This window comes from Podarcis raffonei, chromosome 10 (assembly GCF_027172205.1).
Source record: "Podarcis raffonei isolate rPodRaf1 chromosome 10, rPodRaf1.pri, whole genome shotgun sequence".
Taxonomy (NCBI): Eukaryota; Metazoa; Chordata; class Lepidosauria; order Squamata; family Lacertidae; genus Podarcis; species Podarcis raffonei.
Window position 1 is genome coordinate 44,380,232 of NC_070611.1, and position 23,536 is coordinate 44,403,767.

At 48.8% G+C, this 23,536-nt stretch overlaps 1 protein-coding gene across 6 annotated transcripts in view; it reads right to left on the reverse strand.

Annotated features, from left to right (window-relative positions):
- GRIN2B (glutamate ionotropic receptor NMDA type subunit 2B) overlaps positions 1-23,536 on the reverse strand; it is a 274,219-nt gene that overhangs the window by 242,149 nt on the left and 8,534 nt on the right. The window contains exons 2-3 of one of the 6 annotated variants that reach the window (XM_053404817.1): positions 18,710-18,824; positions 9,859-10,356 (exon numbers count right to left, since the gene is read on the reverse strand). The gene's annotated coding sequence lies outside the window, so the exon portion shown is untranslated. Of the gene's footprint in view, positions 1-1,773; positions 1,983-9,858; positions 10,749-11,042; positions 11,154-11,185; positions 11,279-18,709; positions 18,931-23,536 lie in introns of those variants that run through there. The other 5 variants (XM_053404821.1, XM_053404820.1, XM_053404822.1 and 2 more) reach the window with 5 other exon arrangements.

The following is a 23,536-nucleotide window of genomic DNA, read 5'->3' on the forward strand; positions in this document are numbered from 1 at the left end:
TATAGACGCAGACTTTGCATGGACAAGTATAGTGACATCTGTAATGCATTTATACAAAATATAGTGGGATATATATATACATGGATAATAATAATAATATGTATACTTTAGATAATAATATATGGAATTGTAATTGTTAGATTTTATAATGTATTTTTATTTTTATTTAGTTCAATTTAAAAAAACAAGTTATAGGAAATCACAACCAGGCCTGGATTTTTGAAATGGTAGCTCTAAGCCAGGGGCAAGGGCATCTGGTCCTTCAGATGCTGCTGGACTACAGCTCACATCATCCCTGAACACTGGTGATGCTACCTGGGCCTGATGGGAGTTGGAACCCAACAACATCCGGATACTCACAGGCTCCCTATCCCTGAATGAAGCAAAAATAAAAGAAATGAATTTTGAGTCAGAGAACATAAAATTACTTCCACTGGCATTGCTATTGGCTTTTTCCTTTTAGGTCAGGAATCCAACTTCCCTGTCTTTTTTTAAAATTCCACCTGTTACAGATACAGGGTGAGCATCCATTGTTAACCTGATAGCTTGTTGAGGTCAGGAGAAGCAGCTGTTACTGCATCAATGGAAAACAATAAAAAGAGACGATGGTGATGGTGGTGGTGGTGGTGATGATGATGATTTATCTATACCCCACCTATCTGGCTGGGGTGACTTCCTGATACCTGGAAATCTCTCTCCAGGTTTTGAAATGTGATGCTATAAGAGTTTAGGATGATAACACCCTGCATATAGTGTATGGGGCAGAGAAATGATTTGGAGACAGGTTAAAATTAGTTTAAACAGGAGGAAAAAGGAGATTTTTAAGAGCTGTGAGTTAACTTGGGTGAAAGAACTCTCTCTGGAAATGTGATGTACAGATATTGGGGAGCTGACTGCTGCTTTTAGGAGTTCGCCTGGTTCCAATAGCTTCTGCTTGTAAGTAAAAGCAAACCAACAAAGAATTTTCATCCAAGGGAAACAAAACTCATATTTCCTGAGATGATGTGACTAGCACGGGCATCATCCCTAAACATCCATGGTTACAACTGACCATTTCGTATGTTTTCTGGAAATCTGTTGTGTTTTCCTACATGAGCTAGCATAATTTAAAATCTATCCTTAAACTTGACTTTGATACCAATCTGTCCTGCACTTCCCAAAAGACAAGCAGAAACATAAAACATTCACACCATTAATTGTACTACAAATTGAATACGTACAAATTTTATAAGGCTTTGCTTTAAAAGCACAAACTCTTATGGGGCAGTGATGGATTCAACATGATCCACAGCTTCTAATTTTCTTGACTGGACCAAAAATGCCAGAAGATTTTTCCTCTAACAATTAAAACAAAAGGATGTGTATGCATTCCCCATATCCTGAGTTGCTTGTTAGTGCTGCAGGAGCGAAGGGGGTGTCACTGGATATTTTCCCAAACTTATTGCTTCCCTAGTAACAAGTCATGTGCTCTCCATCCCCCCTCTACCTTATTGCCAAGGGTCAAAAAACCAAGAGTTTATGTCAACTCCGGTCTAAGAAGAATTGTACTTCAGGGCTGCCCACAATACAACTTCTAACAAGTACTGCCATGCATGCGCCTGCACTTCTTGCACATTGTGCAGGTTGAGTATGTGCAACCAACCCAGGTCTGCTTGCATCAGATATGCAATGACTCCCACAAATCAGTGCTGCTGCAGAGAGTCGTGAGGACTCCTGCTATAAAGTAAAAGGAAAGGGAAATGAAGAAAAGCTTGCAAGAAAGTAAAATCTCACAGTTCAGCATGGACCGAAGAGTGCTGTTATTTCCTCATCAATGAAGTCCTGATCATGAAGACAGCCAATGGTTTCAACATCCCTCTGCCTGGTCTCTTGAGTCCACGATCATCCCAGGGAGCAAGCAAGGAGCTGAGACAGCAGACTCCCCTGAACTTCACTGTTCCAGTGACTGAAGAAGCCTCTGCTCACATTCACAGCCTGCTAGCAGGTGGAGCCGTTTGCCTGGGCTGCGGCCAGCTCCCTCGGTCTCACCGAGCAGAGGCGGATTAGCCGGCAGCCGCTTTCCTCTTTATAGAGGCGATAAAGAAATGAAGCAATCCGGACAAAGGCACGAGAGGGGAACTGTGCCGCTCAGGTTGCTGACAGAGTTTCTCCCCGGCTGCTAGATGGGCAGGAGTCTGATGCGAGTGCGCAGATGAAATGCCAAGGACAGGCAGCTCTGGATATGGGAGAGGAGTGGGGTGGGAAGGCAGAAGCCGGGGGTGCAGATTTGGACAGCTGAGGCAGGCCGCATACCTGCCTTATTACTGTATTTCAGATGAATTGATCCAGTCTAAAGGATCACTGCCCTCGTCCCCTACTCACAAGTCAGAGGGATTCGAATTACTGCCATCCTCGTGTATAACATGAAATCAAATGCTGTTAATATTTTCTACTACTATTTAGCCATCTCTCAAACGGGGGAGAATGTGTTTTAGCTAGTCTGCGTTAGTCGTTAAGGCGCTATAGGGTATTTTGTTGCTTTTAATCAGCATTAAATGTGTATAAGAGGGAGAGGGGAGTGGGAGTGGTAAGTGTGCACAGAAGGATGGAGCGCACGAGTGTATGTGTGTGTGTGTGTGTGTGAGAGAGAGAGAGAGAGAGAGAGAGAGAGAGAGAGAGAGAGGGAGGGAGAGAGAGAGAGAGAACAGTACTGAGGAAGCGGTTTGGGAAGGCGACGCGTGTGCGCTGCTACCGCCTTGCGATCCCCTTGAGGTATGGCAGTCGGTGGCGCAGCAGGCGCTGCAGGGAGCGGACTCTGTGCAGGCCCTGAAGGAGGCGGGAAAGGTCAGGTGTGGAAGGAAACGAGTTCTGGTTAATCACTCTCACCTTCTTCTGAAGGATTTGCGGGCGCCTCAGCAGCGCGTAATAAATGTTAAGGTATGATTAAGATACTGTTGGCAGGTAAGGCACGGCTATAATCGATACAGGAAAAAGAAACGAAGAGTTGGTGGACCTTACGAAGTGGAAACGCTCGCGCGCAAGACAATAGCGTGAGGGGAGGAAAGCCAAGAGCGGGAAGGGGAAGAAGCCCCTCGGGGAGACTCTGGTCGTCGCCACAGGGAGGCCTGGCACTGCGAACGTGCCCAGCCGCAACAGCGCTGCCTGGAGGGGCCGTCGCCCTACTGCGGCTGACACGCGCCTGCGCGCGCGCTCTCCCGCCAGGCACGTGCCTCCAGCGGCAACAGGCGGGGCGAGCAGAGGCGCGCGGCGCGCGGGCAGGCTCGGTCTGGGGCTGGGCGAGGCCAGGTCTGCCAGGACAGAAATGTATCGCCTTGGGGTAGACGGGGAGAGAGGAACGGGAACGACGGCAAAGAGGCCTCGCTTGGTCCGCCTCGTCTGGGAAAGGAAAAGCGAGCTTCCTGGGCGAGAGGGAAGCCGTGCGTGGCCGCCAGTCCGCAAAAGGCGCCCGCTGTGTGGCTTTGCGGGTCTCTTCGGGGTATTTATACGCGTGCGCTGCCTCCAAGGAGTATCCAGCTGCAATCCTATATGCACAATTGCCCGGGAGTAAGTTCTGCTGAACTCGGCGGCCCATACTTCGGAGCAGGCACGTTGAGGAAAGCACGCACTGCAGTGGCCAAGGCTGTCTCGCGAGCTTCCTCACTAGGATGCGACGGAGCCCATCAGCTACAGAACCACAATATCCCAAGGAGGGACAAGGATGTAAGATGGGGCATGGAATGCAGGTCATCGTACCCGACAAGTTGTGTGTGTGTGTGTGTGTGTGTGTGTGTGTGTGTGTAAGCTCAACGTGTTAACATTTCCCCTAGATGCTGGTTATCTCTGTCACAAAATGTTGACATGTGAAGTGGACCTTACAACTCCATAGCTAACTGAGAATTTTTGATACACAATAGTTCCCAGTGTATATATATTGATATTAGTTGCGGGGAGTTGAGTCTGCTAAAAGTCCTGGGTACCAATAATTTCTTAAGTTAGCAAATGTAGATTACTAAATGCTTGAAGTCTTCACCCAGGTGTGAGACAGTTTAGCAGTGTAGAAATGCAGGCTGAATCAGTTTCCTAGCCAGGAATTACCGGTACCTGGGGAGAAGAACCATAATGCAGTAAACGGAAGGCAATGCGTGACTGACACAAACAGTTACCCTATGCTGAAGCAGAAGAGTATGAGCCCTTCCTCCCGTGAGGGGATGGGGCACAGATACAATGGCCAAGTTTAGGATTTCAGTGTTTGATGATGTAAGCTGGGAGAGGGAGTTCCAAGTGCACAGTGATGGTAGCTGAAGGGAAAATTGTAGCCTTTTTTTTTTTAAGAGGCCTTTTAAAATTTGAAAAGCCAGGCAGGAGGAGAACTTTGAGCAGACTGGCAGAGGCAAGCTGGAAGAGATAGACAGAGGTGGTGCTTTGGGTGCCTTTTAATCCAATGCAGCGCTCCTGCAGGAAGCAAGCCCCTCCTGAGGTGTGAATGCTGGAAACTCCTTCAGTAGTAGATTCAGGTGTAAATAAACCATATTTCATAAATACACTACAGCCTCCGTTATGCCTCCTTTCCGAAGGAAACACAAACCCCGGTTAAGTGCCAGGACCCCTAAAATCTTGTGCACCACTCGGGAAAGACTGGGTTGGCCGGTAACAATATATATACACTCTGACTGCTCCTACATAAACTAAAATGTATGTGTGTCAGCATCACATATTTTAATTTAAACATTATTTTAATGGTTCTTTCATTATGGGAAAATATGAAGGTCATTACTGTGATTTTTAGCGTTGCAGTTAAAAGGTCTTCCAGGGAAGCAGATGCAACAATAGTCACTATTTTCCTATTTTTCTTTTAATTTCTGTGCACTTTTTTGTGCTATCTATGTGTGATTTTTTGTGTGATACTGTTTGTGATATGCATTGCTGTACTAATCCTGCAGCACAGAACTCTCTGCATGTTCACATGCAAATAAATCCTACGGAGTCCAATAGGGATTACTACCAAGTGTGCAGAGGACTGCAGCCCTGATTTCTAAAATGAGAGCTGCTACAGCTCAAACTTCCCTGAAAGATACATCCATTTGGTTGGAAGCCTTATCTCTACTCCAGGTTATCTGGGGCTTTTGTCTGAAGACCACTTCACGGATGGGGTTTTTCTGATATAGAAATAATTTGCATCTACTGAAGACCCAAAGAATTCACAAGTATCAATTTTTCAGTTTTTGGAAGCTGCTTGCACTGTGACTTCCCAACATGTCAAAACACGGCAAACTAAACAAACTAAACAAGTAGTTTATACAATATGTATAAATGGGTGCCAGAGATTGTGTGGTGGTTACTACATTGATATCTCTGCATAGAAAAAATGTCCTGTAACAATTTCCAGTAATCACTGTAAAAATGCTGCAGATTCAAAGGCAATTACGTCACATATTTCAAACCTGGCCTTTGCATTAAATAGCTATTATATTTACATATGGTCACTTCGGGAGTTAATCATCTTCATCTATGAGTGCATGTATCAGTGTACATTTCTTTTTGTGTCTTCTTCTGTCAGTATGCAAGAGTGGATTCATGATAATGTTGCATGATGTGTATTCCATATTTTCATCTACCTATCGTGGTTGGTATGTTCTTTATCTATATGGTGAATATGTCCCAGGAATAATGTGTGTGTATACATCTGAATGTATATGTATCACATTGTGTTTGTTTATTCTACATAACATCTGAAGTTTATGCCTATCAATATGTGTATCTCTCACTGTGAATGAATAGGTAATTATGCTGTCATTTTTAATGCAGTCACAGCTAACTATAGGGTCACACCTCCCACCTTGACCTTCCACAGATATCTGCCACTCCTTTGCCATTGCTTTACCATTCACTTCCTAATCTGCCTGCCCATCTTCTGTCACCAGTCAGACTTTGTACAAGTTAGTTCATAATTTTATTGCAGTCCTAACCCCATCTGTTTTCCGTAACATGTTGCAATGGCATCCAACTTGGGCTGCTTTAACAGGAAAGTAGACAAATTCATGGAGGATAAGGCTATCAGTGGCTATTAGTCCCAATAATGGCATTCATAGTTCAGGTATCAGCCTCTGTATGCCTGTGAATGCAAACTTTGGGGGATCATGAGTGGGACAGTGAAGTTGCATTAATGTCCTGCTTGTGGGATTAGCATAGGCTCCTGATTGGCCGCTGTGGGAATACACTTTTGGACAAGCTGGGACTTTAGTCTGATTCAGCAGAGCTCTTATGTTTTGAAGCCTCTTTGAAGTTCACCAACCCACATACCAAATTAACAGCAGGCAACCAATGAATTGGAATGGGAAAAGAACGAAGGTCCGGATTATTAACCAGATTATTCCAGATCCAAGGATAGAAGTGGCTTTGTATGCCTTTCCCAAATAGCCAAGTTGCCCAAGCTATTCGGGAACCATACTGTGATTTGAGAGGCCTACATTTTGTTGGATGTATTCTGTTGTTGGTTGATTGTACTACTTGTACACTGATTCCAGCAAGAGAAGTAGCAAATAGTGGTGGCATGAAGTAGAATAGATTAAAGAGGTGGCTGAAAATACATTTAATCAATGTTTGAAGAGAACTGAAGAAGTCAAACTGTGCACCTGAGTACAGAAGACTGGAGCTGCTGCTCCCCTTCCCTTGCTTTCATCCATCCCTATGTTTGGACTGCTTAGGAACTGGAGAATTTAGAGGCTAATGGCATTTTCACAGATGAGGCTCTGGATACCTTTCAATCGGATTCCTTCCAATACATCATTTGTGAGCATTATTAAAGCAAAGCAGGAGAGAATCCTAGTGAGTGACATTAGCTCTCATGATGCACAATTTGCATTTCAGCCTTCCTGTCCTATTTGCCTGAATGGGTGATTGCTACTGATGGAGACAGAAAGCACGAAAGGCCAGTTTTAAAACTGTGTGTCCATTCCAGTTTGTGAAGATGTGGGGAAAGGTGCATTAAGTGTCCTGTGACCACTGGCAACCTGCATTCTAATCACATATAGGGATATTTTCACACGTGAAGCTTAAATAAGTTTGCATTGAGTCTAAAACTCAGACCTTGGTAAGAATATGCATCCAGTTTCCTTTTCTGCGTTCTAAACTTCTCACGCCACATTCACTTCCTATGACACAAATAATAGGAGAGAGCTCCAAACTATATTTTAAGCGCCTCATCGAAACGTCTACATTCGTGCATTGGAATGCCGAGCGAAACGCAACCGAGAATCACTGGAGAACCGAAGGAGCAGCTCGGGTGCATCGAGGAAAGTTCTCCGCAAGGCAAGCGCATCGCTCGAGGCCACCCATCCGCCGCCCGGCGCGGCGGCCACTGCGCGGGATCTCCGCAGCGCTGCCCAGCCCGCCTGCCTGCCTGCCCCATGCGCGGCCTGCACGCCCTCGAGCAAAAGACGAAAAGCGTCCGTCCAATCGCGGGATCCTTCCCGGGGCGTGCTGCGCTCTCAAGTCCGCGCCCTGCGCTCCGCAGCGATCCTAAGGAAGGGATCTCTCCGGAGTCGAGGTGCCCTGGGCGAAGGGGGCGTGGGAAAGGCAGCCGGCGCTTCTACGATCCCGCCAAGCGCTCGGCAGTCCGCTCCGTCCCGCCAGCCTCGAACGCCTCTTGGCGGGAAAGCCCGAAGGGCGGGACGAGGGCACGGGTCCAACCCCGGTCCCCTGGCGCCGAAGCAGTGCCGCAAGGCAGGGGAGGAGGGAAGGAGGCGCCCGGCAGCAGCAGCACAAGCAGCAGCAGCAGCCCCGCGAGCAGCGCGCACACCTGCCCGAGCGGAGGGAGGGAGCCCCGCCCTTTCCGAGGCAGCTAGCCACGCCCCCTCTGCCCCGGCACGAGGGCCCCGCCCCTCGCGCACACGCCCGCCCGCCCGCGCTCTCTCCCCGCGCAGGTAAACTTTAGACACCCACTCGCGGCGAGGGGGACGCAGGCCGATGTCACCGAGATCCTGCGCTATTTATAGACGCGCCAGGCAAACGTGGCGGGAGGGGGATCCTCCCTCGCCCCCGCCCCTCCCTCCCTCGCCACCAAGGGCCGCCCGCCTCGCCGGGCGCGGAGCCGGGGACGGGAGAAGAGCGCCGGAGGAGCCGCGCTCCGTCTCCTGGCCCCGCCGCCCGCCTGCCCAACGCTCCCGGGGGACCGAGGAGGAGGAGGAGGAAGGAGCCTCCGCTCCCCTCGGGGGCGCCAAGAGGCGCGGCAGCCTCCGCCGCCCGCCTCGCCCCCGCGCGGTCCTTCGCCACCCGCCTCGCCCACAGGCAGCCCGAGGGGGTGTGGTAGGCGCGGACGGAGCCAGGCCACCGGGCCCAGCGCCGTCCGTTGCTCCACGCTGCCGGCTTCGCCGTTGGCGGCCGTGATTCCCCGCCCCCCCCCCCGCCTCGGAATGCGAGCAGGCTCTCGCGGCTGCGGGAACGTGGGCAGCGCTGGGAGGCCGGCGGGGGGCCGCGGGCAAGGAGCTTGAGGGAGCCCCTCTGGGGGGCGAGCCACAGGGGCCTGGAAGTTCAGTCCTTTCCACCCCCGCTCCGAAGGTGGCCATAGAAAAAGCCCCTCTGAGCCGCTGGGGTGGGGTGGAAGGAGGCACAGGGGCCCGGGGAAGCGGGGGCCGAGGACCGGTCCGGAGGGGCAACCGAAGCGGAGGAGAGGGCAGCCCCCTCGGCTGCATGGCGACTCAAATTAACGCCCTGGCTGGCGTTTCTCCTCAGGCAGCAACAGCAGCGCCTCGCCATCCACACCCACTCGCGAGAGAGCCCGTCCTCCTTTGTCTTGCCACCATCTTACGGAAAACGAGCACGTCCAATTTCTCTCGTGCCTACACTGGGGGGATGTGTGTCGCGTAGGCACCGCCGAGCAGCCAGAGAGCCATTTTGCATCTAGCGAGGAGCAGTTCGCTCGCGAACGCGTGTGTGAAGTGGGTGGGTGGGGGGAGAGAAAGAAAGAGAGAGAGAGAGAGAGAAGCTGCATGGCTCGATCAGAGAGGAGGGGTGGAAGAAGACGGAGACCTCGGGGATGAAAACCACCAGCCAGAAATGCAAACCCGAAGCAGCTTTAAATAAATAAATAAGACAATCCAAGCATGCAGTGGGTTTTTGCAGCCTGTCTCCTGGCGGGCTTGGACGTGGAGCAGCCCTCCTGCACCTGCCCACTCCCTGGGCCGCCTGCTCTGCTCCTGCCCCTTCTCTTGAGGGCAAGCCCCCTGGCGGCCAGTGGCCAGCAGCCCGTCCCGGGAGAAGCCGCCTAGCTGCATCAGGCCTCCCCCCCGAGCTCCAGGGCCTGCTGCCGCTGCTGCCACCGCTGTCTGCCACGCTCCAGCCAGACTGAATGCACCATCTTGCCAGCCCACTACCATGTTGCACACTTCGATTGGCTGCCGGGGGAGGGCGAGGAGCTGCCCCAGCGGCTCGCCAAGGCCAGGGGACTCGGGCATGCAGGGGGAGAGGCAAGTCCATCTTGATCCTGTCCTAGACACCTGCCTCCTGCCCCACCCCCCACCCCCTTTGCAAGCGCCAGAGGAGCCGCGACACCGTCGTGACAGGCGGGAAGCTGCCGGGGGGGGGTGGCGGCTTGCCTCCTTTTGCTCCATCTCATCTGAGGAGCCAAGCGAAGGAGGAATCAACATGTCTGCACTGCTCCCCATCTTAAAATTGTACCTGCTCTCCGAACAGCATGGCTGGCTCTTTTGTGAGCTTGAGCTACTGCTGCTGGGCGGGTGGTTCGTGCCATTCGTACAAATGAGCCCCTAAACATGAGTTGCTACTTTTCCATGGCAGATTTTCTCTTCCCCACCCCCGCCACCCCCTCTTCACCTTTCCTGCAAAGAAAGAGAGAGGCGAAGTCCTTTCCCCCCCTCCTACCTTGGTTTGTAGAAGCAGAACCTCTAGGCGGACAGATTAAGGGAGTGAGCATGTTGGGAGTATCCAGTCTCCTCTTCTTGCTTGCATATCCACATAAGAAGAATGAGGTTTGGGGAGCAAATGGGGAGGGGGCGATGCAATATGTTTCTAATTGGAGGGGGAGAAAAATCTTTTTCTTGCAAGAAGGCTCGGCTTTGGCAATCTTTGTGTCTTGAAGCGGTGCAAATGTAAAACGAGGTTGAGAGAGGGAGGGAGAGAGAGATCGGCTTCGAAGATGAATCAGACCGTGTGGAGAGGAGGGTCATAAAATGCAGGATCCATAGAGATCATTAAAAAAAAAACACCAAATCGTGATGGTTCTTGTAAGGATGCAGATAATACAATAGAAATATATAAATATATATTCCTGTGAGCCCTAGTAGAAGGGGCTGGCTCTGGCTGTCGCGGATGTCGGTGCTGGTCCTCTGAGAAGCATGATTATTCCCCAGGCGTCCCCTCCTGAAAAGGAAAAAAGGGGGAGAGGGTCGGTATTGAGCTGGCTGCGAGAAAGACCGAATCGCTCCCGTAGCGAGGCACTAGCACGTTTCCAAGAATGGCAAGGAAAACGCATTTCCCCACATCAGCCCCCACTAAAGGAATGGCCAACAGCTGGCACGGCTCTATAAATATTTCAGAGATGCTCTAGCTGTGCCGTTGCTGGGACGGGCACCGAGGCGAACTGGAGAAACGGGCGAGCGAGAAACCACCGAGAGAAGGAACCCCGTAACGCGCGCACACACACACACGTACACACGAGCGCGTGCGCACGACAGCCAGCCCCCCACTCGCGAGGAGCATTTCGCTGGCGAGCAAGTGCCGTTCCCAACCCCATCTGCATTGCTGCTGACATGTCGGCGGTCGCTTCCCCACCCCCCACCCCTCCTCCTCAACCCACCGCCACCCCCCAACCCCCGGGAATGAATGAAGGAATGAATGAATGGGAGGCGGGCGGGCGGGCGGGGGTCTCCGGGCTGAGCAGCGAGGCTGCATTTGGCTGTTCTGGAAAGGTGGCGGGGAGATGCACACGCGCCGCTGGCGGGCACGCGGGGCTGCTGCCCAGCGCCCATCACCTGCAACGTGTGTCCACGGGAGCAATGGCAGCAGCAGCATCTCCGGCAGCCCCTTCCCCGCCGTCTATCGGTTACCTGTTAGCTAGGCGTTGTTGCATGCAGGGGAGGCGGATCGAGACCCGGGCTGCTTAGGGCACAGTCTTCCCAATCCCAGCTGAAAAAGCAACCAGCCCGCCAACGAGCCATCGTGCGCTAGAGGAGAAGAGCCCATTACGTACCGGCAAGAGCCTCTTCCCACGAGCAACAACTGGCAAGTCCACGGGGGAGCTGCCTGGGCTTGGGGGTGTGTGGCTTTCTTTTTCCTTCCCCCCCACTCTCTCTCTTTCTTTCTCTCTCTCTCTCCTCCTTTTGGGGAGGGGGGCAGAGGGCCAGTGCAGATGGACCACGCTCGGGTCCGCGCAGCTCACACGCGGGGTCTTCTCGGAACGGGCGAGCGATCGCGGCTCAGCGCAATCCGGAAGAGATGCCCGCGCGCATCGTCCTCCTCTGCAATCATAAATAACAGGAAAAATTAATCCCACGGAATTCCTCGGAGGTGTTGCTGGTGGTGAAAGGAAAGAAAGGTGAAAACCATGGCGAGAGAGAGAGAGAGAGGAGGAGGTGGGGTGGGAGGAACCAAGGAGCCACGTCTCACGTAAGGTGCACTCTCTGGGGCGCAAGGCAAAACGCTCCTGGGAACCGAAGGGGGGAGTTTGGGGCGGTGGGCCGGGCAGGGTCACTCTCGCAGGCGCCTGCCTACGAAGGCTCCAGCATTCACACGCATCCACGCAATGAATCTGGTTCTATACAAGTGTGTGCGCGTGTGTGTGCGCGCGCGCGCGCGTTCAGCCTCGAAATGGAGGCGGAGCAGGCATTTCTTCTTCTGGGCCTGGCTTCCTCGCCTCGCTTGCTGAGCCACTGGCTGAGACAGCTGCCAACGTCACGTAGCCCGAGGGCAGAAGCGCCGGCTTCGCCCAGCCTCTCAGCGCCTCCTACTGGCGACAGCGGAGAACCGCGAGCGGCGCCAGCGAGCGGGATTGGGGGGCAGTCGGTGACCCCGGCCAGGCTGGGCCTCCGCTCGCCATCCCGGAGAAAACTTCCCTTCTCCAGAGCTTCTCAGGATGTTGGCGAGGAAAGAGCCGCACTTAGGTTTTCCTTCTTGCCTTCCTTCCCCGCGGGGCTTGCTGCTGGTGGAGCTTCCCTAGCGCCGGTCCCGAGATCGGTGAAGAAAGGCCGGCGGTGGGGAGGCCAGTAGGAGACCCACGCGGCTGTTCTGCAGTTAAGGCCGGCACATTCATGGCCACCCTCAAAATTAAGTAGCCAAGCGGTGGGGAAGAAAGCTGAAAAGTCGAGTCAGGCCCCTTCCCCACACGGAGGTTCCACCCTCCCCAAATGAAGCAGAGCAGTAGCATTTAGGCAAAAGAGCTCTGGATCTGAGCATCCTCACACCTGTGGAAAACTTCTTCCCACACCTCTGGATTGTATTATTACCATTATTTATTAACTTTGTATACCACCCTTCATCTGCAGGTCTCAAGGCGGTTCACACAATAAAACAATATAAGAACAAGAAATCCATGTAGACCATATTAGTTAAACAAAAGTAACAGCCATACCTTCATTATCTGTAAGGCTGCACATTCAAAATCACTGACTATATAGGAATTCCACCTTCATCCATAATACGCACTTCAAAGGTGCAGAAAGTTCACCTGCTTACCAGCCTCTAATCAGCATAACTGGGTGCCTGTGACTATCCGGTGGGTTCACACAGGCCCCTGACATTTCCAGTACACACAAACACACACACCTCAGTGCTACACACTCTTTTCAGTAGATTTAGACACACCGAGCTCTGTACAGGATTCAGCCCGCCAAGATCCCAAGTGCTTCCCCCACATATAGAACATATTTTGTGACCCAAGGTCTACACATGGGTATCATCCATAGGCTCACCTTCCTTCCTTCCTTCCTTCCTTCCTTCCTTCTTTCTTTCTTTCTTTCTTTCTTTCTTTCTTTCTTTCTTTCTTTCTTTTCTTTCTTTCTTTCTTTCTTTCTTGTACCACCCCTCATCCAAAGATCACAGGGCAGTTAACATAAAAATACAAAATGGTAACACAAAATACATAACAAAACGAAAACAAACCAATAACCCCCACTCCCACAAACACATTTAAAAGGCCGTAGAATGTTTAATCTGCCAAAGTTCTGGTGACAGTGAAACCTTTTCACTTGGTGCCTGTTCCACCATGTCACATGTTACACCAGTGCAATCACACGTGTCAGGCACTTCGCATTTGTGTGCGCATGAAGTCAGAGGCCGAAAGCCATCAGTTATGAAGGAGGGGTGGGTGGCCAAAAGGGTCAACTTCCAATTGGAGAGGATCTTGAATGGTTCACTCAGTTTGCAAGTTAATAGAAAACTATTTAGCACTAGACCACGATTGCTCAATATCTGGGAAAGGTGTAAACTAGAGATTCCTTTCTTTACCTCTGCATGAGTTAGGCAAGGCAACAAAGCAGCACCTTCCTTGTCCTGGCAGACAAAAGCTTTTTTAAGAGGGCAAGGGGTTTAGTCTTGATTCTGGTTTTGCTCTTTTCAGTTTTCAAGCTCTCTGTTATGGTAATATTTTTTCTTCCAGAAACTAAGAAGGTGATGGGACATTTCCAAAGAATTCTGCTACAAGGAACAGACAGACACCAGGAGTGGCAGCTCAGCCCCACGACTGTGGGTGTCTGGGGCCGTGGGTGCCATGCAGAGTGCATGGCCCTGGCACTGAAATTTGTGGGTGCCTGGCCCCTTCATGGGGATTTTTTCCTCATTTTTTTATTGATTTTCCAAAAATTTTAAAACAAACATAAATCTTATCTATACTTAATCCAATCTTCATAACATTATTAGGTGACTTCCTCTAATCCCCCTGGCTGAATTTCAGTGTATATCATTGTAACAGTTTTCCAATACTAAATTTCTCATAAAATTAACTTAATCAGTTAACATCATTCTTTCTTTTCATTTTGACTTTAAACATTTTATTCTCTAACATCACCTATTTAAATCCTAAACCTATCTGTTTATTTGCAAGTATTCCCAGTTATCTTAGCATATTTAACTAAATAGTCTTTAAATTTCATCATTCCTTCTGGTACTCCTCCTCCTTCTGGTCGTGCACTCTTCCAGTCAGGTTGGCTAGCTCCAAAAAGTCCATCATCTTCATCTGCCATTCCTCCACTGTTGGGACTTCTTGTGTTTTCCAATTCTTAGCTAACAAAATTCTAGCTGCAGTTGTGGCATACAAAAACAATCTTACATCTTTCTTGGGCAATTCCAAACCTATTATTCCAAGAAGAAAGGCCTCTGGTTTCATAATAAATGTATATTTCAACATTTTTTTTCAATTCATTATAAATCTTCTCCCAGAAGTCTTTCACCTTGGGGCAGGTCCACCACATATGATAAAAGGTACCTTCTTTTTCTTTACATTTCTAGCATAGATTATCACTATTATGATATATCTTTGCTAATTTTACAGGAGTTAAGTACCATCTACAGTGGTACCTCGGGTTACATACACTTCAGGTTACATACGCTTCAGGTTACAGACTCCACTAACCCATGAATGGTACCTCGGGTTAAGAACTTTGCTTCAGGATGAGAACAGAAATCGCGTGGTGGCAGCACGGCAGCAGCGGGAGGCCCCATTAGCTAAAGTGGTGCTTCAGGTTAAGAACAGTTTCAGGTTAAGAACAGACCTCTAGAACAAATTAAGTACGTAACCAGAGGTACCACTGTATGCATCATTTTCTTAATATTTTCCTTTAACACCATACATGCAGTGAACTTGACCCCTTTTCTCTACAACCTTTCCCAATCTTCAGACATTATGTTATGACCCACATCTCTTGCCCAATCTATCATCACAGATTTAACTTGTTCATCCTTTGTATGCCCCTCCAACAATAAATTATACATTTTAGACAAGTTTTTAACTTTAGAGTCCAACAACTCTGTTTCCAGCTTAGTTTTTTCCTTCATGGGGAATTTTGTGGGTGCTTGGGCACCCAGGGCTCCAGGGAATTGGCACCTATGACAGACATTGACTCAGGATGTAGCCTAAAATGTGGAACATGCTCCAAGGGTAGTTCTTTGTGTTTTAAACAAATAATTAAATAACCTTCAGACACTATTTTCAAAAGCAGATTGTCAGCAGGGTCAATTGACACAGCAGACACTGTTGTCACTTGGTCATCACACATCCCTCTAGAAAGCATCTGTAACATGTGAAGAGGAGACCCCATCACTGTAAACAAGATGGAGGCATTAAGCAGAAAGCTAGAACTAATCATAGCTCCCATTGTGTCCCACTTTACTTACAGACATGCAGCTCTCCTTCAAACATTATGATGTTCACTGAAAGACTCATAAGTGGAATGGGCTAGCAAACCCATGACAAGAGGTATGAGACAGGCCCAATAGGCAAAGCGGTGAGGAAGCACTCCTTAACAGGCTAGTGGTGGGGCTGCAACTCCTACTTTTCAAGCCTGGGCTTTTGCCATAACAAGGAAGAAGCTGCTGGGGTAGAAGAACTCTTAATTATAATGCGTTGGGGTGGGGGGTTTTGTTGTTTTTTGACTACATACTACATCCCTGCAGTACCATGGCAGAACAGGCTTACAATATATGTGTACAGCAGTTTAGGGCATTATTTTAAAACAAAGCTCTTTTGCACTGTGTGCAGTGACATGTCTTAATTTACACCTGTGATCACCGCAATGGCATATTTATTAGGCAGCAAGGTCTGTAATTATTGACTGTCACCGCTGCTCCACACCTGGAGCTCCTGTCTTCTGAGTGCCACACTGAACCACAGCTACGCTTTTGCTTTCTCAAGGAGGGTAAAGCAATCTGGACTTCTTTTTTCCAACATTTCCATTGCCTATATATATATTTATTGTATGGTTATTTATTTCTTTATTTTCATGTGTTCAAAAGTGTGAGGTGCACATTATGATCCTCATTGCATGCTGTTGGCCCTACATAACTGTCTGATTACCTAACTTGAGTCAGTACATAAAGATTTTGATTTTCATAACTGCTTTAAGTTTATTTATGAGTGTATGAGAGAGAGAGAGAGAGAGAGAGAGAGAGAGAGAGAGAGAGAGAGAGAGCTATTATATAAAATAAATTGCAGAAAGACATTTTGATTGTTACCTTTCTAAAGGCAGGAGCCATTATAGCTATGCAAGGGGTTTGAATTCATATCAGAAGGACCAATGTGTATGTAAGTATAATAGGAAAATGGTTAAAGGAAATTATGTGGGTTATGGCACTGGGGTGGTGGTGTTATTAAATAAATTAACAACTAACTGCTCCACTGCCACAATTATGAAAGTAGACCACTGAGTTAGTGCTATTAGCATGAGTAAGGCTTGCGGGCTTTGACCACAGGAAAATTTAGGATGAAAAGGAAAATGAGATTAAGAGGATATATATAATAATAAATGGCATAGAAAGACCAGTAGGCTGCAAGAAAAGGTTTGTGGTGAAATTTAAAAGAAAATAGATATAACAAAACCTCAGTCGTGCAACCTATAATTTATGCATGAAATTAACTGACACAAAAAAGAATGATTAGAAAAATACTAAGATTTCAAAAAGGGTTGAGAAAGTATAAATGAGACTCATACAGAACAGGGTAGGGAGAATAAAGGTAGTTTGGAGAATACTGCTGCTATTTTAAAGCTTGATCACTTTTATGATTGTTGGGCATTTTTCTATAGTATGATTATAATGCACAGTGGTTGTGGTTGTTTTTTAATGCTGGTGCATATTCATCTGACAAGTAGCCACTTTCAGAGATACTTCAAACTTGCTGAATTAGACAAACGATTAGCTCACTCTTCAGTTACAATTAATTAGCTTTTGCCCTCTGTGGGAATAGTGTTAGAAAAGTGCTACCCACACAACTTTCCAGACACTTGCCAGGAATGGCATTGTGGGCTTGAATTTTGTTTACTAAAGAGCAACTGGATGGATTTGGATCCTAACCATGGTTTGGAGGAAGATTCTGCTTCAGCTGTTGCACTCCCGGTCTAGGTTAGGGTTGCCATATGTCCAGACATAGCCGGAATCATGCAGTTGGAAGCAGTGTTTGGGCAGAAATTGCTGAAATGTCTGGGGAGATCCGGATGTATGGCAACTGAAGTTGGAAGTCTCAATTTTTTAGGCGAATCTCCTTTAAAATTGCTCAAAAACTTCATTTTTGAAAAGAAAAGAAAAAAGCTTAACAACTTTGCCAAAAAAGACCTCAACAACACTTGTGTCTGGGTTTTCACTTTTTGAAAGATGGCAACCCTAATCTAGATTCTCACCACACAACTGCTGTTTACTAAACAAAAACCCAGCACACAAGGAGAAAAATACCATCCATTTGGGCCATCACTCCTGCACTGCTAGGAGAATCACCAGACTGCAGAAACAACTACTCCACCTGAAATCTATGGCCTTTTAAACTGTGGGGGTGTTGTTTTTGTTTATTATAATGCTATATATTTTCGTGGTTTTTATATTGTAACCCCCCCTGTGATCTTCAGATGAAGAGTGGTATAAAAATTTAATAAATAAATTAAACGGCATTTGCAAAAATGGTGAGTTCAAAGTTCCAGCTCTCTGCCCACCACCCCATCCACACCATACATTTAAAGCACACAACTTTTCCCAAATAATCCTGGGAACTGTAGTTTGTTAAGGGTTCTGTGGTTTGAAGCTCTGTGAGGGGTAAACTACAATTCCCAGGATTCTTTGCAGGAAGCTGTGAGCTTTTAATGTATGGTATGTATGAAGGCTGAGTTTCTGCTTTAGGGGCAGTATGCTAATGAGGGAAGTCTTGGGGATTTTGGCCATGTACCCACCACTCCTGGTTACTTCCAGTGCACTCAAACCACTTGTTTGTTTCGTTGTTTCATATGAAATACTGCATTTTATGTGCTCTCCCCCCACCCAACTGGCCTCTATCTGAATTGAGAAAGAGAACAGCCTGGCTGTGTTTTAAGCTGGTAATGGGCGTAGCCAGGATTTTTGTAAGAGGGGCAGAACTTGGGGGGGCAGAACTGATGTGATTGGTCAGTTAGTTAAGTATTCCTATTGTTTTACTTATTCGGAGTGGGGGCTGCCCCTCCGCCCCCACCTTGGCTACACATGTGTGCACAAAACCTGAGCTATGAAGAGATTCTGGATGAATGGCGGAGAGCAGAGATAAGGGGAGATAAGGGGGAAATGAAACAGGTTGTGAGGAGGGTTGAACATTATGAACATTATGAACATTATGAAGGAGGGAGCAGGGAACAGGGAACCTTGTAGGTCATCTAGACTTCCTTCTTGAAGCAGGAAATCTAGAGCTGAAGTAACTGGTTACAGATCTCTCACTGAAAACAGATCACTGCACATATTCTTGTTCCTGAGAAGTTAAGATCTTTCCAAAGCTTTCATCTGCTGTCTTTGCCATTGGGCCTCAGGCAACTTTTCATAGAAAAACAGTTTGGTACCTCCTGCCCTTGTTGAAATTACAGAGCAGCCACCGCCCCCAAGTGAAAATATTAGATGAAAAACAGTCCAGTAAGCCATCTTTCTAAAACGTTAAACTTATGCATTGGTGCCATTATAGACAGGATGATGTAAGTAAAGGCCAGAATTTAATTTGCTCGGTATAAGAAAATGATAGGTTCCAAATTATCCCAATAAATAATACACCCTTTTTGCTCACCGTGAAGTATTCCTCTCTAACTTAGACGTCATAGAGGCAATGAATTCCTTTGTCATAAAGGAACACCATCTTGTACCCTGTATATCAGATCACTGAGTCCCACTCTGTTATCCACCTATGAAACAAAGTATGACAATGACACAATTCTTGTAAATCTGAAACATATGCGTATTCCACAGTCAGAGAAACAGAGAGATCAAGACTGCTAAAGGGAGTAGGAATTTCAGGAGGCCTATATGCATATGGGGTTTCAAGAATAATTTTTTATTAACCGACCAATCACACATCAAAAATCAAACCAAATTAAATAAATTCCAAATTACACAGCCGAATTTTAATTTTTTGTTGGGGGTACCCATATTTCAAGTTCCGAAGGGGATCCAATCAACTTCTTGCTTCTTACTGCTGTTTTAATGTCCACAAATCTAACCTTATGATGTTCACAGTACTATCCAGTCCTTTCTTATTGTTTTTCCACATCTCTTGTTGTTATTTTCATATATTTTTCCTTTCTCTTTGTGACCTCTGATAGTCTCCACAAGCTGGTTAGAACATTTTTGTAATCCTGCGTGGATATTATTTTTTTTATCCGGTAGCCATATCCAGATGTTTTCCATATAACATCACTTCCATACATCAAAACAGTCTTAGCGTCATTAATCTTCACCAATCTGCCTCAAAACCTCTGAGGAGATTCACCAGGAATGCAGTCTGAAAACAAGTCCGTTCTTCCTCCCGGCTATAAATCCTTTGGCAAGATGGCGACTCCGAATTAATTGCTGCGCCATTCCAAAAGCTCTTATTGCTTCTCGATCTCCATAAAGCATACTTTTGGTTAAAGTTTATCTCCACACAGACCTTAATCATCCTGCTTGGGTCAGTTCAACCGACGATTCTAATGAGGAGGGGTTCTTGTAAATCACATAGAAGGAAAGTAAAAAAGGTCCCCCCCCCCATTCAGTCCCGTTGTCAACATACCCAGCCTTTGGTGTATCTTCATTGTAAAATATTCCTGTTTCTCCAACCTGTCGTCTTTCGCAGAGGTCACTTAAATTAGCAGACTTCACTCCCCTTCTTCACTTGAAATATGTGCATTTACTTCTTTTGTAATTAATTATTCCAAATTGCTGCAGCTAGTGCGCGATCAGAGACAGCGTCCAGGAGAGCCGAGGTCCACACGGGGGCATTCTGCCTAGGGCCCTCACCCCCTTCTTTCGAATTAGGGGGTGATTTATGAGCACAGCAGGCAAGGGCAGTGTTCCCCATTTCCTTGGGGCAACAAGGGAGGCTGCCTACTCCCATAACAGCCTCTTAATTACCCCGTGTGGGTCGGAGAGATGGTATTGTCGGCCATCTTCCAATGCGCCCCCTAGTGGCCCCCTGCATATGGGGTTTCAGAGGGCAGAGCACTTTCAGTGCTTCCTAATAGTTAAGCTTGCAATCCAAACTTCAGCTGGTGAACTGTGGGGTTTGATGGGACAGTGGGGCTGCCATCACCACATTCATAGCTGTGGTGGAAAGTGATGGAGCAGGGAAATTGGCACAACAACTAGGGGTATTCATGGGCTGCTGCCATCGGGGATTCCACTGGTGGCACTTTTGTGGGTAGAGCAGGGAGCTCCATACTGGTAGAGTGATGCTGGTGTCACTCCACAGGCAGAGGTCAGCAGAGAGCTGCAGTGCTGGGTGGAACGACACCTAGGTCCACCCAAATGACCTATTCGCCCCGCCATTCCAGTGTACAGGGGGGCTGAATTGTAGTGTAAAGAGTGGGCATTAACAAGAACATCTAAAAACAAATGACCCAACATCGTTTTGATAATCATTAAATTCCCATCTAATTTTTTTTAATAAAATTTTTGCTGTTGAATGGGATCTAGTGCATCCTATATAATCCCACAAAGACTCACCAAGCTACAACAAAGCGCAGAAGATCTAATTGTCATGCAGTGTGTAATGGTTCTAGGGGTTGCTCATGCGTAAATCGACGCCACACCTGGCTGGGTTACCTGGGTGAACCCTTTCTGTCCGGACAGCCACTCACCCGTGGCTGTCTCAGTCGCTGGCAGAATCCGTCAGTGGGCGTTTCTTGAACTTCTTCCAGCAAAGAAGCTCTTTGACGCCTAATCGCCGCCTACTCTCCCTGCGTGGAAGGCTTCCGCGCAGGGAGGGTGTGGGCAGCGGAGGACCCGTGCTCTCCCCGCTGGTCTCCGGCGAGGAGTCATGGAGCCACCTCGCCGATTCCCCCATCTGCCCCCCTTCTCCACTGGTGCTACACTGAATTCCTTCCCCAGAAGATGGGCTGCTTCTCTCCCTCCCGGGACGCTCTCCGGAACCCCTCTGGAGCCTTCCCTCTGCCTCTGGCTCCGATGGCAGTTCCCTGACATCCACCTCCCCCCCAGGACCCCCTCCACCCCCGGCCCGATTTTCCGATTCAACCTCGTCCCTTTCCTCGGCCGACGATGCGGGGAATCCCCTGAAGGAGCTGTCACCATCCTCTGAGGATTCAAACCCCGCTCCCCACCTGCTCCGATCTCTTCCCGCGGGGTGGGCCTCCCAGTCTGATTCTTCTCCCTCAGACACCTCCCCTCCCTCCTCTTCGGAGGCAGGAAAACCCACAAAGTCCTCTTCGTCGTCTGTGGTTCCAAATTCTTCCTCCCAGAATCTCGCTAGTGGTTTTGGTTTATCCAGGAACAGGCGGTGGAATTCTTCCACCAGATACCCATCATTGATCGACTCAGCGGGGACCCACGTGTTTTCTGACCTGGGTTCTCCCTCCCAAGCTACCAAGTACTCCACCTGGTGACCTCGCCACCTTGAGTCAAGTATTTCCGTGGCTTGGTTGCGGCGTTCCCTCTCCTCTACCTGCGGGTGGGTGGTGACTCCTCCCTCCCGCCCCGGAAATTCCCGTCCCTCCCTGTACGGTGAAAGTAGGGACCTGTGGAACACCGGATGTATCTTCATGCTGTCAGGCAACTTGAGCTTGAATGCCACAGGGTTCACCTGCTGTGTTACCTCAAAAGGCCCCAGCCGTCTCGGCTGCAACTTTTTGCACCCTCCCTTTAGGGGTAACCCTTGGGTTGACAACCACACCCGGTCTCCCACCCGTATGGCCTCCCCCTCCCGACGGTGCTTGTCCGCCTGCCTCTTGTAAACTTCCTTGGCCCGTTCCAAGTTCATCTTGAGTTCCTGGTGCAAGGCCTCCATTTCTTCTGCAAACTGCTCTGCCGCGGGTACACTCCATCCCTCCTCCCCCCTCCCCGGGAAGGCCCTGGGATGACACCCATAATTGGCCATGAACGGGCTCATTCCCGTGAACACATGTTCAGCGTTATTGTACGCAAATTCAGCCAACGCTAGTTTCTCTACCCAATCATTCTGTCTCTCACTGACGTAGCAGCGTAGGTACTGCTGGAGTATACTGTTCGCTCTTTCTGCTTGTCCATTAGTTTCCGGATGCCTCGCCGTCGAGAAGCCCACCTCAACCTGTAGCAAGCTCATGAACCGGGAAGTAAATTGTTTCCCGCAATCCGAGATGACCCTCAAGGGAGTCCCATGCAGCCTGAAGATGTGATCCACAAACAACCGGGCTGTCTCCTCTGCTGTCACCGCATGTGAGCAAGCTATGAAATGGCACATTTTTGTCAGTAGATCGACTACTACCATGACTGCTGTCTTCCCCCTTGACTTGGGCAAATCTGTCATAAAATCAATGGACACCACCTCCCAGGGTCTTCCCGGTGTGGGTAAGGGTTCCAGTAACCCTGCGGGGGCAGCCCTCTCCCCCTTTGCCCTCTGGCATCGGTTGCACCCTGTACATATTCCCGTACGTCTTCCCTCACCTTTGGCCACCAGAACTGCCTGGTGACGAGCAGCATGGTCTTGTGTTGTCCAAAGTGCCCAGCTGTTGGGTTGTCGTGGAGTTGTTTGAGTACCTTCCCCCTCCCCGGTACATACAATGCCCCCTTATAGTACAGTAGCCCTTCTTTTTCCTCAAACCCTCCCTGGTCTTCCCTTCCATCCCGGAGTTCCCTGATTTTCGCTTGAGCGAACGCGTCATCTCTAGTAAGCCCGGTCAGTTCTCGTTTCCCAACCAACGCTCCCCCCCACACCCATCGGTCCTCGGGAAACACGTGTCGGACCTCCGGCGGTCCCTCTCCTTCCATGTACTCCGGCTTCGTGGAGAGAGCATCTGCTCTTAGGTTTTCCTCTCCCGGCACGTATCGTATCTCGAAGGAAAACTTGGAGAACTCCTGAGCCCATCGAATCTGTCTCTGGTTGAGTACTCGCGCGGTCCTCCAGTATTCTAAGTTCTTGTGGTCAGTACAGACCTGGATCTTGTGCCGCGCCCCTATCAACAGATGTCTCCATTGCCGAAAACCCGCATAGATCGCAAGCAGTTCGCGGTCATACACCGTGTAGTTTTGCTCCGACTTGCTCAGCTTCCTTGAGAAAAAGGCACACGGCCTCCAGCCCTGCTTGGCCCCTGGCTGCAAAAGGACCGCTCCCACGGCTCGGTCGGACGCGTCCGTCTCCAGTCTCATGGGCTTCTCCAGATCCACGTGCAGGAGCTGCTCTTCCGAAGCAAACGCCTTCTTCACTCTTTCAAAGGATTGCTGGGAACTTTCTGTCCACGTGAACTTCTTTTTGCTACTGAGACAATCTGTGATGGGCGCTGTCAAGTGAGCGAAGTTCTTTATGAACTTCCTGTAGAAGTTGCTGAACCCTAAGAACCTCTGCACATCCTTCCGGGTTTTGGGGGCTTTCCATTCCAGCACTGCCTTCACCTTGCTGGGGTCCATAGCTAGGCCCTTGTCTGACAACTTG